Source organism: Lissotriton helveticus, chromosome 2_1, assembly GCF_964261635.1.
Source record: "Lissotriton helveticus chromosome 2_1, aLisHel1.1, whole genome shotgun sequence".
Taxonomy (NCBI): Eukaryota; Metazoa; Chordata; class Amphibia; order Caudata; family Salamandridae; genus Lissotriton; species Lissotriton helveticus.
In genome coordinates this window covers 35,332,069-35,350,050 of record NC_136059.1, presented here as the reverse complement: position 1 = coordinate 35,350,050, position 17,982 = coordinate 35,332,069, and positions in this window count along the sequence as shown.

The following is a 17,982-nucleotide window of genomic DNA, read 5'->3' as shown; positions in this document are numbered from 1 at the left end:
GCTGCAGGCTCTCGAAAGCTCTGTTCTTTCAGGTCCTCTAAGTGCTAAGAGCAGTCGCCTTCCCCGTCCACCTTTGACCCCTGATGATAGCATTTGTAGGTGGAGGTGACAGCAAGGTGCTCTCAACAGCAGGTACTCAGAGCATGTCTATGTGCACCCAGGCCTAGGAAGGTGCCGCAAGGAGGTTGAAGGAGCGAGGGCTGGTGCTCCAGCGCCCTCCAGCGTCCTCAGAGCTGAACTGCACATTATAACCCTCTGAGAGCCTCACCGGTTCACCTGAAGGGAAGCTGCCCCTTCACAAATGCGGCTCTGACTCTGACAAAGATCTACTGGACCTGTTACTAACTTCTGCGGTGAAAATGGTTCTTGCCAACTGGAAGGACATGAGTAAGACATCTTACAAAAATTCGAAAGACCACAGACATACAGTGACCGTGTGTCAGACATCAAAATACGAAGTGCCTCGTTATGGTGCCTGGTACCCAAAAGCCGGCATATTGGTTTAAGCCAGCTTTTCCTCGGCGACGCATATGCCGGGCAGGCAAACAGGATGTGAGCAATAGATTCTGTTCTAGTTTCACAGATAGAGCAAAATGGTGTTGTTTGGGACGGGGCTTTCCAGCGAGCAGTTAAAGCGCGCACTGGGAGAGCCCCAACCCTAATTCTAAAATACAAAGCCCTATCAACAGATTTCCAAACAATATCAAGATAGGGTTCTCGAAATGCCATATCCTTAAACCTTAGGAACTCTTCCGTTAATCTGCCAAGGGTGGTGTCAGTACTGGTTCTAGATACGACCCATCTCCAATAGAGGGTCTTTAGAGTTGCCTTCGGGGGAGAGGACCTACTAACCCAGGCTTTATTTAAGCCCAGTTCACAAAGTAGAAATTTTACATCTTTCAGCCATTTTATTTTATGCCATCCCGCCATCGACATTACTTCTGATAACCCTTTCGCATACTTTGCCAGCTCCGGCACTCGCCACAGCCGGGCCCATAAGAGCAACGGCCGGACCTTTGCCAGATCATTAATAGAGTGGCATCCTAAATCAAGTAGCAAGGGCGTCATTGGGGTGCTCTGCGGGAGTGACATAAGGTCCCTTAAGAACTTATTTTCGGACCTTACCAGTTGGTCTATATTGGAGATATCCCACATCTCTGCCCCATAAAGGGCAGAGCTGACTCCCTTTGCTATGTAAATATCGATGACAGGGGCCATCGGTCTGATTGAGGAGGAGCGCTGCTCCTTAAGGGGCGCCCCCGTAACCCTCTTGTGGCTTAGCAGCATTTTACAAAGATGTGGGGTCCACTGAATAGTGTCAGAAATGCGTATACCTAAGTAATCAAATACAGTGACCCTTTCCAAGGATACGTGGTTTAGTGCTGGGGGACGCCCTTGTTTTTTCGGGGGGTTCAACACCAAGTACTTTGTCTTGTCTGTATTTATTTCAAGCCCACGTTGGGTACAGAAGGCCTGGAAATTATCAAGGAGGCTTTGGAGGCCCACTGGGGTCTTAGATATTAAAAGCGTATCGTCAGCGAATAAGAGGGTGGGCATCCGCTCGCCTGCCAGGGATGGCGCATCAGATGGTTTTTCCAGCAAGTGCTCAACCACTCCATTCACATATAGCGAAAAAAGAGTGGGAGCAAGAACGCATCCCTGGCGGACCCCTCTATCCACTGGAATTCGGTTGGTTTTCTGGCCCTCAGTGCCCCACCTAACTTGTGCAAAATTTCCTTCGTGAAGCCTCACTAAGATTGACAAAATATTAGGGGGAATCCCCATCTCGGAAAACACTCCCCAAAGGCGGTCCCGTGGCAACAGGTCAAGGCAGTCTTTAGATCAATAAACGTGAGGTAAAGACTGCCTTTGCCTATAACAACCACTTTCCAATAAATTAGCAATAGTCTAAAGGCCTGCTCCATTGTTCCAGTGCCAGCCCTGAATCCTGTTTGATAGTCAGAGAGGATCTTATTTTCTTGGGCCCATTGTAGGATTCTCTCTAGTACCACCTTTCCAACGACCTTCTGAGTGGAATCCATTAGGCTTATAGGACGGTAGTTGGAAGGGTCGTCCCTATGCCCCTTTTTAAAAATAGGGACGACCTCAGCCCCCTTCCAGGAATCAGGGATAGCAGCACCTTTAATTATAGCTATAAGTAGAGTATGGATAAGCTTACCCCATTTGGGCAGATCGAAGCGGAGCAGGTCCCCAGGGATACCATCCGGGCCAGCTGCCTTTTGGGGCACAATACGACTGATCGCATATTCAACTTCCTTAATTGTAAACGGATCTGTGGTGCTATCACCTAGGGATATATGGAGATTATACGGAGCAGAATCGCTAACAGCTCCTTGCTGGCACGTATACAATTTCGAGAAGTGATCAAACCATGCCTGGCCGGTAATGTTACACGTAATAAGATCGCTATCAGGACTATTCCTAGCTCTCCCAGCGCTGGCCTCTTTTAGTGTTTGCCAGTACTGGTCCTCCCACTCCTTTTTAGCATTTATTATCACCAGCTTGTACTCTTTCCAAACATGTTGGATCAAAGGTTGCGACTTCGACCTTAACAGCCTTGATTAGGGCAGTCTTCTTTTTTCTACATTTGGGTGTGTACCACCCTTGTTTACCCTTGGGCCTCTGAGGCCCTCTCTTGGTCCCCCCTCGTGTTTGTACCAGGAATAGATTTCCCACCAACTTAATGGTATCCTGAAATGCTACCGTTACCCTTGAGGGGTCACAGTGATCTATGGGGGTCATATCCATCTCGCTTTGTGAGGCTACCAGTAATGTTCCTATAGTCTGGACTTTCTCTTCGTCCAGGACAACTTTGCGCCACTTAAGGCGCCTTCCACAATTAGATGGAAGAACGCTTGAAGTGGACTTTACTGGACTTGATACAGCAGGGCCGTTTTCGCTTGGCCACAAATACTTGAGACTCAAAGAAAGCAGGTTATGATCACTGTCTACGGTGGGTAATATCACCATGTCCTGCACAAATTGCCAAAGCCTTAGATCAAGGAGAATGTAATCGATCCTCGATGAATGGTTGACCCTGTTATACGTATGAGCCCCGGAGATATCTGAGATAGTTCTACCATTAGCCGCTCTTAGACCAAACTCCATAGTCAGTGCAGTCAGCTGGATGGCCCTTTGTGTCCATATTTTTATTGGCTCAATTGCTAGTGTGGGTATACCCCTCCTAGTATCATCTTCAATAAGAGCCAAACTGTCCTCTGTCGCAAGGGGCTCAAATGTACAATTAAAGTCCCCTGCGACCAGGACTTGCATACCATCGTGGCAGTCTCTGAGTTCACTTTCTAGCATTGTTATTGTAGGGGATACGGAGCCACCTTGTGTGCCCCTGGCATATATGTTAAATATATCGAGAGTTCTCCCCCGACGGGGGCCTCTCAGTGAGATCCTCAGAATGCCTGGTGAGATGCATTGCCTTTGTGTAATACTACAACCCAGGGAAATGCTCACCCAAATTAGGAGCCCACCTGAAGGACGACCCCTCCCAGATGTTGTAGATACCACAGGCAAAAAATAAGTAGTGTAGCCGACCCTATGGTTTGGTTCCTGGCTTCAGGTCTCCTGGAAGATGCAGATCATGTGTGACTCCATGGGAGTATTCCAGTCTGGGACATCTAACTTCCTGGAAATACCTGCTATGTTCCAGCTAATAATTTTTATCATTGTGTCGGCCACTGCTTGCTCCTGGGAGCAATTTAGTGATGCACTAAGTAGATTCGGTTGCTCTCCTACAGTCTCAGTCGCCGGGCGGGCGGGAAGGGAATGTGCACCAGAGAGGCATTGCTCTGAACAATAGATTGAGCTGCTGGGATCATGCGTGTACCTATGGATCCGTTCCCAGACTTGGGCTCGTTAGCTGGTACCTCCACCTAAATTCTCCAGCAATTGCTATTCTCGGCAATTGCGGGTGCTAGCCCTGGCCTTTTCCCCAATTCAGTTTCATCAAGAATGATGGGATTAGATGTGATGGAAGAGGTCCCGTGAAAGTTAGTTGGGGTCCAGTGCCTATGGGGTCTTTTATTGTCATCGGAGACAGGCAAGGGGTTAGTGAGTGAATAATCTCCATGTCAATACCCACCATCAATTCCGTGATAGTCTGCACCTCTGCCAAGACAGAAGCTAAATAGATGTGGGGATCACCCATAGATCTACCCCCAAGTTGGTTCCCATTGCTCTGTCTTTGCTGCCAATATGCAGGCTGTGGGTGAAAGTATCCCAGATCATAAGTGCCAATCCCACTACCATCATGCATGTTCTGTTGATTACAAATGGACCTTACGACTCACATATCCCTGAAGTTTACAAGGATACAATCGCCTGGGATATCCTTAGTCCTGCTGCCCACCCAGTCAACTCGTCTAACAAAGAGGACCTGGCCATCGAGTTGCCTTGGAAGGGGTCTGTTGTTGTTTAGCCAGAATGTAGTTTTATTTTTGAGTTCGGCGTATGATTCTGATCTACCCGGCGTTAGCCGTGGAACTCCTGTTAGGACCACTACATAGGGCATGCAGGCAGGAGGCAAATTGATGTGAATTGAACTGGTAACCGGGCTGCCAACCGGGTCTTGCTTTTGGGGTGGGTTACATCGATCTTTTCCCTTCCCCGCTACATTACTACGAGTGTGTTCACCTTTTTGGCTCGATATGGATGCACTATCAGAAACTCCCCTATCCACTTTAGTCAGTGATTGGCTTATTAGTTTTCTGCCATTGTCAGTTGCAATGGTTGTCGCTAGGGAGTTAGTTCCACTTTGGGGCCCAGAGGTACCTTTTTGATTTAGGGAAACATGTTTGTCCTTTAATGTGGGGTCTACCGATGGAGTTCGCTTCTGTTCAGTTGTGTCGTTTTTTTTTTTTTTTTTAAAGTATGTTTTTATTGCAGAAATACAGACAAAACATCGGGAAAATCGACCATCAGCCCGTCCCCATACAAGGTACCACATGCTTCCTGAGTTGTACACAGCCCATCAGCCCACATCCCGGAGGCTGGGCGGCGCAAGTTCAATGTGCAGCAAGGTCTCCTAGTATGTTACATAGGGATATCCGGTCAACAATATAATCCTGTTTCCACATTTTATGTCCCCTCAACAACAACTCCCCCCCCCCCCTAGAAACCCCCTGGAGGGCTCGTTCCTACCATATGAACAACACTCAAGCTCACTGGGTCTACAGAGCATGATCCCGCCTGTACATCAGCGTGACAACCCACCCGGTTCTTACTCTCCGTCACCTGCATTCCAACTCTAACGGGGCAGTCTACGAACTCCTCTATTCCCCCCCTCCCCCTAACTGCTGCTGATGTGGGTGGTGATGATGTGTGTTGGACAGAGTGGTACGTCATTAATAACGATTAAATGTTCGTGCTTCTAGTCTCCTGGAACTCAGTCTCCGAAAGTCTCTCCTTTATATCGTTCATCAGATAATCACACAAGGCTTGCACAATCGTCTCCCAAGCCCTAGCTGCTTCTATGCCCTTCTCATTCCCCAATTTGGTGGCCTGCCGCATCCTCAGTACACTCTCGCATCTTGACCACTTCAGCAACTCATTCGTCCATCTCCCCACCCCCGGGCCTTCCTTGGATTTCCAGCGCCACGTGATCTCCCTCTGTGCCAACATAAGCACCAAATCAATGAACTTGCTTGTGACTTTCGTTTTCGCTGTGTGGGGAAACCATAGTAACAGGCACGCCGCCATGTCAAATTCCACTTCCCTATCCGTTACCGCGTTCAGAAGGGCGCCCACCTCGGTCCAATACGTACCCAGCTTCGGGCAACCCCACAGCATGTGGTCCAGTTCAACCTCCAGTGCTAAGCACCTCGGGCATGCCGCGTCTTGCACTTGAAAGTGCCGGCGGAGCTTCCCCGGGGTCAGATATGCTCTGTGCAAAAGGAAGAAATGGATTTGTTGGAACCTAGCATTGCTGCTGCCCTTCCATGTCCGTGTCAGAATGCGGCCCCACTCTGCATCCGGGATAGACTTGCCTATACTGTCCTCCCATTTGGTTTTCAGTACTGTGAGCGGTTCCAGCCCGTCGTCAAGCATCCTCGATTGGAGACAAGTCACCGCCTTGATTGTACCCGCGGCCATCATCACGTACTGACAGGCCTTGGTCATAACCGGCTCCATCAGTCCCACCTTCCAGTATTTCTGCATTGCGGCAGAGATCGCCGCATGCAAGAGATAATCCCCGTCCGGGAGGCCAAATTGCTCCTGAAGCACCGCAAACGGGGCCATCACTCCCTCCACAAACAGATCACCCACAACATGCAGTCCCAACTCTTCCCATTCCGCCAGCGGAGACCAGTCACCCCCATGCGGCAGCGCCGTCAGCATCCCTATAGGGATCTCCGGGGCATACGGTCGCACTGCCTTTGCCCGCCTCAGGCTCCTATTCCAGCATAGCCGGAGGGTTTTTTCTTCTAAGGTGAGCCCCCCTAATGCCAATCTCTGTTGCATAACAATATAGGAGAGGACGTGTCTCTGGATACCCATCCCTCGGAACCGATCAGGACCTCTAAACTCTCTGGCCACATTCTGTGTCAGAATCTGGAGCTGGGCTGCCAGGTAATATAGTTCAAAATCCGGCACTGCCATCCCCCCCTCAAGTTTGGGTCTAGTCATGGTGTGCAATGCCACCCTGCGCCTGCCGTGCCCCCAGAGGAACTCAATAATCATCGACCGCAGGTCCCGAAAGATCCGCTGCGGAATCCAAATAGGCAGGGTTCTGAAATAATACAGCAGTCGAGGGAGTGCCACCATTTTTAACAATGCCACTCGTCCCTGCACCGACAAAGGGAGAGATGCCCAGAAGGACATGCAGCCGCGTAATCCCCTGACACACCGCCCTATATTACCCTCCAGTAGGCTCGCCGCATCATGATAGATCCGGACTCCCAGGTACGTGAAGCACCTGTCCGCCCATAGCACGTTCACTGCGAGAGGGGGGCGCTGAACATCCGCTCGCAGCGGGAAAACACAGGTCTTATCCCAGTTAACTTTAAGTCCCGACAATGTGCCAAAGGAGGAGAGCAGCTCCATGGCCCCACTTAAAGCCATCCCCGTGTCCTCCAAATACAGCAACAGGTCGTCGGCATACAATGAAATGTAATGAGTACTCTCGCCGCAGCGGACTCCCATAAAGGAGTCCCCTGCCCAGGCCCGTGCCGCTAGCGGTTCCATCACGAGAGCGAACAGAAGGGGAGAGAGCGAGCAACCCTGCCTAGTCCCTCTGCGTACTGGATAAGCGGACGATATGAGTGACCCCACTCGCACTCTAGCTGTGGCCGATGAATAGAGAACTTTCGTCCAGCGCACGAACCCCTCACCGAGTCCGAATCTCTCCAGCACACCATCTAGGTAACACCACTCAAGGCTGTCAAAAGCCTTCTCAATATCCACCGACAAAACCGCCGACGCGCCGTCCGAGCCCAAGGCACCCTGCAGTATACGGATCAGTCTGCGTGTGTTAATGGCCGTGTTCCTAGTAGGGATGATACCCGCTTGGTCGTCGTGCACTAACATGGTCATGTGAGGGAGCAGTCTAGTGGCCAAAATGCGGCTCAAGATTTTGTAGTCCACCGTCAGCATAGAGAGGGGCCTGTATGACGTCACCTCTAGCGCATCCCTACCCGGTTTCAGAAGCGGGACCACCAGCGCCTCCCTCATGGAAACGGAAAGGTGCCCCATCGTCATTGCCTCCGAGTACACTGCCAGCAATCTGGGCGCCAGTACATCCACGTACTTCGCATAAAACTCAATCGGCAGGCCATCCACCCCCGGCGTCTTGTTCCTGGCCATCCGCTTAATAGCTCCCCGGATCTCCAGTAAAGAGATCGGGCTGCCCAAATCCTTTGCTGGCCCCTCGTCTAGTACCGGGAGCTGTGCTGTGCGTAGATAATCACTTATGATCGAAGGACTCACCTCCAACTGAGTATCATAAAGGCCCGTATAATATGACTGAAAACCCTTCAAAATGGCCGTTTGAGAATGGACCACCTCCCCTGTGTCGGTTCTGATGCACATAATCGGGCCACTCTTCGGTGCCGGGTCAGCAAGCCTCGCCAGCAAAGTGCCCACCTTATCCCTCTCCGCATGGACTTTTGTGAGGTATAACTTATAATCATAACATCTCAGTCTCTCCGTTTCCCTCGCCACCACTTCTTTCGCTTCCAGCAGTCGTCCCTGCAAATCCGGACGTTCAGGTCTACTCCGTTCAGTCTCTCTCAACACACATTCCGCTTTTTCCAAATCCGCCAGGACGGTCTTTCGTACATTCGAGAAGCTACCCATGAACACATCTCGCACCACCACCTTCATTGCGTCCCACTCCAACGATCTCGTGGCGGTCGAGCCCTCATTCTCATCGAAATAAAGCGTTACCTCCTGTCTAACCCTGTCCCCAAACACCAAGTCCTCTAGAGTGTCCGGCCGCAGCCTCCAGGTCGGGATCTCAGACCTCGCCTTCTGCCATCTGACCGCCATCAGCAAGGGATTATGGTCTGAAATGGTCCTAGCAAGGTATTCAGTGTGAGTCACCATGGCTGCTATGGGGGCGCTACACAGTATGGAATCTATTCTGACGTTTAGATCGTGCAGGGTCGAATGGAAGGAATAATCCCTAACAGTAGGATGTTGCGTCCTCCACACATCCAGCAGACCCCATCGTTCCTGCCAATCCCTCCTACGTTCCGACAGCTTACGCACCGAGGAGTCAGCCAACAGCGGATGTGACCTATCCCACATTACATCCGTGATTGAATTAAAGTCTCCCCCTAGGATAACGGGGCCCACCAAGAAGTGGGCCAGGGAGCCCGAGAGAACATCAAAATATCGGGCCTGATCAACATTAGGGGCATAAACACTACATATTACCACCTCAGAACCATACAGCCGCCCCCCCACCGCTACAAAGCGACCTCCAGGGTCCACCATCTGATCCGTGACCTGGAATGGGATCCCCGCTCTGACCCATATCAGCACCCCCCTCGAAAACGCCGAATAAGAGGTTCCAAACACTTGGCCACGCCATCTTTTCTGCAATGCATCACATTCTAATTTGGTCAAGTGAGTTTCCTGCAACATGGCAATTTGCACCCCTCTTCTCACCAGATAGGCATGCACCTTGTACCTCTTTGACATCGTTCTGAGACCCCGGACATTCCAAGTGAGGCACTTTACATCAGGTAATGACCCCATCACTGCCGTCTCTCCTCCACCCCACCCATTTTAACCAACCCACCACATCGTTGCAGCCAAACCCCCCCCTCCAAACACCCCAACAAACTTCCCCAACCCCACTCCCCAGGACAGGACCTAACAGCACTGCTTTAGCCCCCATCCAAACCCATAACATCACACACATTCTTCTAACCTGTGGCAGCCACCACAGGGGGCCTTAAGGGCGATAGGGGGCTACCTTGACGCCAACCCACGGCGGGCCACCCCTCACCCCAAGCCCACGATCCCATGGAAAAATTACAACAGAGTACCTGCTAAGCGCTGACCAGCATGACAAGTGGACACCAGTGAAGAACCGTCATCATACCCCCATATTATTCATTAAACAGTCCATCTGCCGTTTGTGGCGTGACCGTCGGTCCTGCAGAGCTATCAGCTTCCGAAAGTTCTCCACCCGACTTGCACCCTCCGCTTTCCGATTCCGAGTCCACCTCCAACTCCCCTCGCAGCGAACCCGTGATAGTCGCCGTGGCAGCGAGCGCTCCCCTCCGTTCTGCCGCCAACAGGTCGTTTCTCATCGCCTGTTTGAGCCTGTCGCGTTTGCGGATCCGCTGAGATTTTCGGATCTGGACCGGTCTCTTCTTCTCCTTCTCACCCTTGTGCTGACGGTCAGTCCCCGCCCTGTACGATTCTAGCCACGACCAGGCCTCATCAGGGGTTTGGAAAAAGTGGGTCGTTCCGTCCAGGATCACTCGCAGCCGGGCCGGGAAGAGTAGCGAGTATTGAATACCCTCCTCTCTGAGCTCTTTCTTGACCGCAAGGAACGTTGCTCTACTCCTCTGAACTTCCTGGGTGTAATCCGGGAAGATTGTGACTTGGCTATTGTCCACCTGGAAGGGTTCCGCCGATCTCGCCCTTTGTATCAACAGGTCACGGTCCTTGAAATGCAGAAGCCTGGCCACCATCGGCCTGGGGGGGTCGACCCTGCATGGGCGGACGAGACGGGACCCTATGCGCCCTTTCTATTGAAAAGAACGGGGATAAGCCTTCAGGATCAACAGTGGATCTGAACCAGTTCTCCATATATGTCACTGCATCGTCCCCTTCGATTTTTTCCGGCAGGCCCACCACCCTTACGTTGTTCCGGCGGTTGCGACTTTCGGAATCCTCCGCTTGTCTCTCCAGTGTCGCCAGTCGGGTCAGGATATCGGACAGTTTATATTCCGCAGTGACCACAGCAGGTTTGAGCTCCTGGAGAAGCAGGTCATTGTCTTTCACCCTATCGGAGAGTTTGGCGTGATCCGCCCTCAGGAGGCCCAACCCCGTAGCCACCTGCCCAATGTCCTGGTGCAATGACTCTTTGGTCGCTGTAATCGCCTCCAATATACCATCCAGGCGAGCATTCAGTCTGCGTTCCTGCACTGATGCATCCGGGCATTCCTGGGGAGCGCTAGCCATGTCCGGCCCAGCCGTCAAACTCTGAATCCGTCCCGCCGCCATGTCGCCACCTACATCCGCCATCTGGAATAACACACGAATGTGCGCCACAGCACTCGGGGGTGAACTGTTCAGCCGCAGTCCCAAATCCACCGGCAGGGCTATCCCTCTATGCCAGCGTTGCACTTGCGCCGGGTACGGGCGCACCCCTCTCAACTGTGGGTCGCCCGGCGTGAGGGAGAGCACACCAGTTATGAAAGTGAGCAATGTCCACGTGCTTCCCTGGGATCAACTCACCCCTGTGTAGACGGCAGGCCCCAGCGATGGGATAGTACGGGTTCGGACCTTATCACGCCCACGTGCATGTGGACGACTCTCCGCCACTCGGTGCCCCGTAGCAAGCCGACGCCGGAGGTCCAAAGGCGGAAGAATGAGCCCGCAGTCCCACCTCCTCCGCGGGTCCCCCAATGCAGTCTCCCGCTTCAGGCCCTGCAGGAACCTCCAGCTGCGCGATGCTATGGCCTCTGACGTCCCCCTTGGCAGCGTACCCCGAACGCGGGTGACGGCGTGATTCCCGGGCAGCGCCGCCCCCCTCTATGCACTCCGATGTCCTTCACTCCTCTCCCCCGCTGCCCTCTCAGGCTCTACTAATGGCAGGGTGTGTCGTGGGATCCCCCACCGAGCAGCCGATCCACTTCAGGGCCGGGGCCCGCTGCACAACGCTGACACCCAGTATCCTCCGGGGTGGCAGCCTCCTCCGCCCCACAGTGTGTGCCAGTGATGGCCCCGTCGTCGCAGGGCAGCCCGCTCCTCGGATCCGCCAAGCGCAGCGGTGGGGGAAGGGCCACCAGCCCACCAGCCGTCGAGCAGCCGAGCGCTCACTTCCGCGCGGGTAACGCCGGCCCTTCCCGTGCAATCAGGTCGCTGTCCCGCTGGGTACATGCGGCAGCCGCTCCCCGCTCACCGCTGCCGGGCAGCGCCTCTGACCTCCGTCTCGCCAGCCCGGGCCGCTGCCGCCGCCATCTTAGGTGCTGGGGCTCGATCCCACAGGAGCTCCGCGCTGGCTCTCCCCACTGCCGCAGGACATTCGCCGGTCCCACAACGTACGCCCCTGTGAGTCCGGTGCGGAGGGCGGAAGCTCCAGACGTTTCGGCAGCTCCGTAGCAGGGTTTACCAGGATAATTACGGGATCCTGGACGGAGCTCCGGGCTCACGCCGCCATCACAGTCGGCGCCCAAACCACGCCCCCCTGTTCAGTTGTGTCATGTCTATTTTTTTAATGTAATTTAATTAGAGCCTTTATGGAAAAAAAGTTATCGAGGGTCCCTTGTTCGAAGCGATCCAATCTTTCTGACAAGACTTTTACCCTCGCGAGTACCGGCAATAACAGGGACTTCACAATTTGTTCAATGTGGGCAATAAGGGGAGTTTCTTTTACAGGGATTGGAGGACGCACTGGGTTAAAGCTGGTGCTAGGCGACGGGGCAGTATTACCACTAGTTAGTCCACCATTTACTAGATTCATAGGGGGTTTCTCAAAAAGGGTCTCCATTCTTTCCCAAAAGCAGGCATCAGCTGGTGGAGCTCTGTCACAACGTCAGATGCATTACTATTAACTTTCTTCCCCTTTGTTTCATTTTGTTTAGCAATCACTTTCTTTTGTATTTAAGTGTAATAACCATTGTTACCTGATCCAGGCTACTGTACTATGACAGGGCTGCCAATAACGGATTGCTCCTGTGCCAACATATGCATAGAACATGCTCGAAGCGATGGATACAGCTCGTCTAGCCCTTGCTCCACCTTTCCCTCTCTTCTTTCTTTTTCTTTCCTTTCCCCTTCCTCTGCCTGTCCTTTCTTCTTCTGTTATTGATCACTTGAGTGAGGCTCATGTTACCCATAAAGGCGCTTTACCCTCAATGTAAGACTACATATGTGAAACTCTGCCTTGATATCTTATGCTGACCCTGTTACAGGCTTTCTGTCTGACCTCGTGGAAATCAATAAAGTATTTTGGGGCGAAAAAAACAAATGTGGCTCTGCATTATTTGCAGTCATGTTTACTTGTGTTCTCAAAAAGGCGCTTATTCTAAATTGTGTTTCCAGCTTTAAGTTAACCGTAAAAAAAACGAGTGATCCTGGGCACATCGCTCCACAGCGTCCAGAGACTGGAGATGTGAACAGGCGTGAAGCGATATGTAATTTTGTGGTGGAGTATCACAACGTGCTCATAACTGTAATGAAATGTACATTTGTAAACACACAGCTGTGTGTGTGCTGGCTCGGCCCCAGCAGCGCCCCGCACACCCCAGGTCCGCGCTGCAGACGCGGGTCCCATATTTAAGCACTTCGGGGTTCACCCCTCTCCGGCACCCTGGACATAGTTCAAATCTATCTCAAACCTACAAGGAGCGCATTCACCCCCCTTGCTCCCCTCCCGCCCTCCCACTCCCCTCCGCCTCTTACCGGCTCCTGCCTCGATGGTCCCGGCTGCGGCGCTGCTCCCCCCGGGGGCCTCGGACCGACGCTCCAGAACCGGAGGAGCCGGGATTGTGAGCTCAGCCGCGTTCCAGGCCTGGTGGCCATGGCGCAGGGAGAGCACGCAGGGGCCCAGAGGGGCCTAGAGCGGCGCTCAGACACAGGACCAGGGGCCAGCGTGTCCAGGATCACAGTGTGGCCAAGGGTGCACACAGATTAGGCAGGGGAGGGACTGAGAGGTGAGTGCACATTCCAGGCCTGGGGCCCATGGTGCGGTGTGCAGTGAGTGAACACAGGCGCCCACATCAGCACCGAGACACAGAACTCGGACCTAGAGGGGCCCTGTGCACAGGATCACAGTGTGGCCAAGGGTGCACACAGAGTTGCTAGAGGAGGTATTGTGAGCTCAGTGCATATTCCAGGCCTGGTGTCCTAGGTGAGGAGTGCGGTAAGTGCACTCAGGGGCCCCGAGCAGCAATGAGACACAGGAGTTGGCCCTGGGGGCCCCTGTTCACTGGGCTGCAGTGTGGCCAAGGGTGCACACAGAGTGGCCAGAGGAGGTATTTGAGCTCAGTGCACATTCCAGGCCTGGTGTCCTAGGTGAGGAGTGCGGTAAGTGCACTCAGGGGCCCCGAGCAGCAATGAGACACAGGAGTTGGCCCTGGGGGCCCCTGTTCACTGGGCTGCAGTGTGGCCAAGGGTGCACACAGAGTGGCCAGAGGAGGTATTTGAGCTCAGTGCACATTCCAGGCCTGGGGTCCATGGTGAGGTGCGCAGTGAGTACACACAGGGGCGGCGAGCAGCACTGAGACACAGGACATGAACCTAGGGGTGTCCTGTGCCCAGGATCACAGTGTGTCCAAACGTGCACACAGATTAGGCAGGTGAGGGATTGAGAGCTCAGTGCACACTCCAGGCCTGGGGTCCATGATGCGGTGTGCAGTGAGTGAACACAGGGGCCCACATCAGCACTGAGACACAGGTCTCGGACCTAGAGGGGCCCTGTGCCCAGGATCACAGTGTGGCCAAGGGTGCACACAATCAATCAATCAATCAAAGACATTTATAGAGCGCACTACTCACCCGGAGGGTCTCAAGGCGCTGGGGAGGGGGGGTCCGCTACTGCTCGAACAGCCAGGTCTTGAGCTTCTTCCTGAAGGAGAGGTGGTCTTGGATCAGGCGCAGGTCGGTCGGGAGGGAGTTCCAGGTCTTGGCGGCCAGGTAGGAGAAGGACCTTCCTCCTGTTGTCGTTCTTCGGATGCGGGGGACGGCGGCGAGGGCGTGTCTGGCTGATCGGAGATGGCGTTTGGGAGCGTAGAAGTTGATGCGGTTGTAGAGGTAGCTCGGGCCTTGGTCGTGTAGGGCTTTGTGTGCGTGGGTGAGGAGGCGGAAGGTGATTCTTTTGTTGACGGGGAGCCAATGCAGGTCTCTCAGATGTCCGGAGATGTGGCTGTGTCGTGGGATGTCGAGGATGAGTCTGGCTGAGGTGTTCTGGATCCGCTGGAGTCTCTTCTGGAGCTTGGCGGTGGTTCCGGCGTAGAGGGCGTTGCCGTAGTCCAGTCGGCTGGTGACGGACGAGGGCCTGGGTGACCGTCTTCCTGGTCTCGGTGGGGATCCACCGGAAGATCTTCCGTAGCATGCGTAGGATGTTGAAGCATGACGAGGAGACGGCGTTGACTTGTCTGGTCATGGAGAGGGAGGAGTCCAGTATGAAGCCCAGGTTGCGTGCGTGGTCTGTCGGTTTGGGTGCGGTGCCCAGGGCGGGGGGCCACCAGGAGTCGTCCCAGGCGGAGGGCGAGGAGCCCAGGATGAGGACTTCCGTCTTGTCTGAGTTCAGTTTCAGGCGGCTGGTCGTCATCCACTCGGCTACTTCTTTCATCCCTTCACAGAGTGGCCAGAGGAGGTATTGTGGGCTCAGTGCACAGGCCTGGGGTCCTGGCTGAAGTGTGCAGCGCAGCCGAAGCGATGGGTCGATTCCGAGGTGCGGCAAAGCTGCCAGGAGAGGTCCTTCGCTATTGTTGAGGATCCCGTTGACGAGAGCTTGTGATGCGAAGTCTGGCGTCGCGGATGCGTTGCGCAGTCGAGTGATGCATCGATTCCGAGGAGCTGCAGGGCTGCAATGTGGAGTCTGGCGATGCCATTGAGGCTGCCGTCGACGAGGGATGCGAGGGCCTGCAGCGAGGATGTGCCACCTAGCTGCGGTTCGAAGAGGCTGCGGAGGTGATGAGGGTCTGTGCAACTGGTTCAATCCGCGCAGCAGGGGTGATGCGTCGTTTCTGCTCGTGGTTGCACCGCAAGGAGAAGCATCGGTTCCGCTGGACCCACGGAGGCTGGCAGAGCACCGCAGGCCCACTCCCAAGGGTCCAGCATTGGCTTCACTTGGCAGGGTAGACTCACAGATGATCCAGGTGCTGGGTTCAAGGTTGTTGGAGCCTTCCCTCCCTGAGGTGCTAGAGAGTAGGCAAGACAACTAGCCCTTGGAGTCGCTCTGGGGTCCTGGGTTCAACAGATGCAGGTCCAGTCCTTTTCATCCAGGCAAGATTGCAGCCAGCAGCAGGGCAGCCCAGCAGGGCAGGAGTCCAGGAAGGCAGCAGTCCAGCAGGGAAGCAGTCCACCAGAGTGGCAGTCTTTCAGCAGCAGTCTTTCTGGCAGAGTATCCACAGGTCCAGATGTGTACTAATTAGTTGGTGTCTGAGATGCAATATTTATACCTGATGCCCTTCCTCTGGAAAGTGAGAAAAACGTCTAGTAATTCCCCTTGAAGTTCCCAGGCATTCTGCATTCCCTGTCCTGGCCCCTGACTAACGGCAGGAGGTAGGGAGCCCTTTGTGTGTAGGTAGGACACAGCCTATTCAAGTGCAAGTAGGGATGGGCCCAGTTTCACCCTCCCATCCTGACGTTGATGGCCCAGCTAGGCACATCTAAGTTTTCTATTACATGTGGCTGTCTCGGAGGAATATACAAAGCCCAAGTGTCAGCTACACCCAGTCAATTGACCCTGAGACGACAGGGCACAGACACTACATTACACCCTACCCTCTGGGCTGTCCATGGCCTACCCTATAGGGAGGACTTATATGTATTAAAAAGGAAGGTTTGGGCCTGGCAAAAGGTTTTTTTGCAACATTGAAATGGCAGGCCTGAGACCTGTTGAAAGTGCTACTTCAGTGGGTGGCACAATCAGTGGGGCAGGCCCACCTGTAGCATTTAATTTACAGGCCATGGGAATATGTAGATCACTTTACTAGGCACTTATAAAAACATTAAATAATCCAGTTGGGCATGAGTCAATGTTGCCATGTTTTGAGACGTGAGCAAAAGCACATTTGCACCGATCAGTACTGATAAAATGTGCAGAGTCCTGAGGGAGCCGAAACGAGATCAGCAAACATGGAAAACGGAGGCAAAACGTTTGGGGGAGACTACTTTAAGGCTGACAGGTCTACAGCAATGCAGCAAGACACCGTGCTGCGCTGAACTGCAATGTGTGAAAGGGAGAGACGTGGTACATTCCTGTCCTTCCCTTGCTCTGCCGCACCCAGTGCAGCCTGCCTCCATCGCAGGCATCTTGGCACTGTGGTGCAAGGTGCCTGTGTTGAAGGCAGGATTACTTTTGTGTAGCAATATTACAGGCAGGCCTGCTTTATTCAGCTGTTTTGGACACCTTCCTGCACAAAAACAATCCTTAGAGGCACTGTCCTCTTTCTATGTTTGCTGAGGATGCAACAAGGAGAAATCCAGATAGAGCTCCTCTTCGTGCCTCTGGTGGGAAGTCGTACAATTCTGATGCATTCCCAGGTCTACAAGCGTTGGAAATCTGGGGATGAGTTAGAATGCGTGGCTGGATACGTGGGAACACCCAAGCCCCACCCATGTACGCCTCCACTACGCAGTGCGACGTAAGGCAGAGGCGTGCACTGCCGCGCCTTACACCGGGTTTACCAAGTCACGCAGGGCCACGCGGGGTGACCTTCGGTGGCTTGGTAAATCCGATTCTAGGTATCGCGTCGCTCTGCATCACCTTGCGTGGTTCAAGGGTGATGCAAAACAATGATAAATCTGCCCGAGTGTGTGATTTTTCTGTCTAAAACCCTATAAAAATGATATTTTTAATATGTGGGCAGATGTTTTTGCACTTGCCTAGAGAGCAGGCTCTCTGTTAGTCTGTCTATTGATTTATAATTTGACTTTCTCTGTCTCTTAAACTGAGCAGACTCTGTGCTAGTGTGTTTACTTACTTTAATTATACTTGCTTGATTTCCTAACCGTGGAAACATTATGGAAGAGGTGTGGCGCAGCGGCCAGGGCGACTGACGCCGGATGCTGGGGATCAAGGTTCGATCCCCGGCAAGGGTCTGCCCAGCGCCATGTGACTCTGAGCAATCGCTTGCTTCATTTTCCCGATGGCCCCCAGTGCTGGGAAACCTGGGGATAGCTGTGCACTTTACAAATACAGGATTATTATTATTATTATTATGTCAGTCTGCGATTTGATTAAGAGTTGGCCCGCCCCAATGCATTTGAGGAAACCCATATGTCAATCCTTTTACTGAACTCTATTTTGATTCTGAGTGATTATTTGCTTTAGAGATCATGTTAATCTTCTTCTGCATTTTGATTTTCAATTATATGATTGACTTTTAATTGCTGATTCCATTTGATTTACCTAGCAAATTTTTGCTTTCTGAATGAATTTGATTTTGAATAAACCTGTATTGTTTTGACTTGAATTCTTGTCTTTTGGAGGTTTCATTTATTGGCATTGAACTTAGTCTTATGAAGACCCCGTCAGTCCAGATCCTATGTCTCAACCCTCTTGATTGTTTTAATTAGAATGTTGACACAAATAAC